Source organism: Alligator sinensis, unplaced genomic scaffold (assembly GCF_000455745.1).
Source record: "Alligator sinensis unplaced genomic scaffold, ASM45574v1 scaffold1295_1, whole genome shotgun sequence".
In the NCBI taxonomy this organism is placed as follows: domain Eukaryota; kingdom Metazoa; phylum Chordata; order Crocodylia; family Alligatoridae; genus Alligator; species Alligator sinensis.
Genome location: NW_005841880.1, coordinates 769,860 through 770,998, shown reverse-complemented (window position 1 = coordinate 770,998; position 1,139 = coordinate 769,860). Strand labels below are relative to the sequence as shown.

General features: G+C 50.8%; 1 non-coding gene across 1 annotated transcript; it reads right to left on the bottom strand.

The window, feature by feature from the left end:
• Positions 1-810: 810 nt before the first annotated feature.
• On the bottom strand, positions 811-883 carry TRNAF-GAA. Its single transcript has one exon. It is a non-coding gene; the product is annotated as a tRNA-Phe (tRNA).
• Positions 884-1,139: the final 256 nt, after the last annotated feature.

Below are 1,139 nucleotides of genomic sequence, written 5' to 3'. Positions count from 1 at the left end.
CCCAGGGGTGGCACAGATAGATACCCCCTTTCACCTGCTTTTAGCTGTTACAGGTCCAGAGACCAAAGGGTTTTGGGAAATCAATCTCTGGCTGTTGCATAAAACTCAACCGCTCTGTGGAACGGGGCAATCGAACCCCTGCAGGGAAAGGAGAGTTTGGCAGGAAGGTACCACCACTTGCCTGTCTGCACGGGCATGTCACGCTCAGAAACGCCGGCTCTGCCGTTGAGGTTGAAACCAGCGGTACTCTTATTCATAAGCGAGCGAACTAAGTAGCCCAAAAAATGCAAAACTCTCCAGCTCTTGGTTCAGAGGCGATACCTTTTATTAGACCAACTGAGAAATCGCAAACAAAAGATCTTTTTCTGCAAGCTTTTAGTCTCACGCGCCCTTCCTCAGGCTCAGGGACAGTTAAAGATGGTAAAAAGTCGCCGTCGGTAGGAAATACATTTCATTTGTGCACCGAGGAAGCTGAAGATGGAAATCTGTCCCCCTGGGCCCATGATTGAGATAGAGATATATATATAGATAGATAGATATTTTTATTGCGATTTCTTAGTTGGTCTAAGAAAAGTTCTCTCTGAATATTGTGGCTGGACTCCATCTTCCAAGGTCCCTTTCCAGCCTCGCAATCTCTGAACCACAAGTTGCAGATTTTGCATTTCTTTTTGTCTCTGACCCTCACAGCTACCAAATACATCTCTAATTTGCTCTTATTAAATGCTCCAAGGAGTGCACTAAAACTCCTAATTCACGAGCAAGTGACCTCACTTGAATTAGCTTTAAAAGCCAGGCGCTAGAAAAAACAGCTGCCGAAACCCGGGATCGAACCAGGGACCTTTAGATCTTCAGTCTAACGCTCTCCCAACTGAGCTATTTCGGCTGCCTGCGGGCGCCCCCGGCCCTCCGCCCCCCTTCCTTTGCACTTGGCTTGCGACACGGCGCTTCATTAGGCGGGGGGGCGGGCTCGCAGCCAGCGGCTCTGCCCCCTCGCATGGAGAGCTGCAGGTGCCTGGCCCGTCCCGAGTTGGAAGGAGACTAGCCGTGGGGACAGCACGTCCCAGCAGGCCACCTACAGAGGTGGGGGAGTCTCCATGCTTGGAGGTTTTGACAAAGTCCAGGCTGGGGTGATGTAGTTG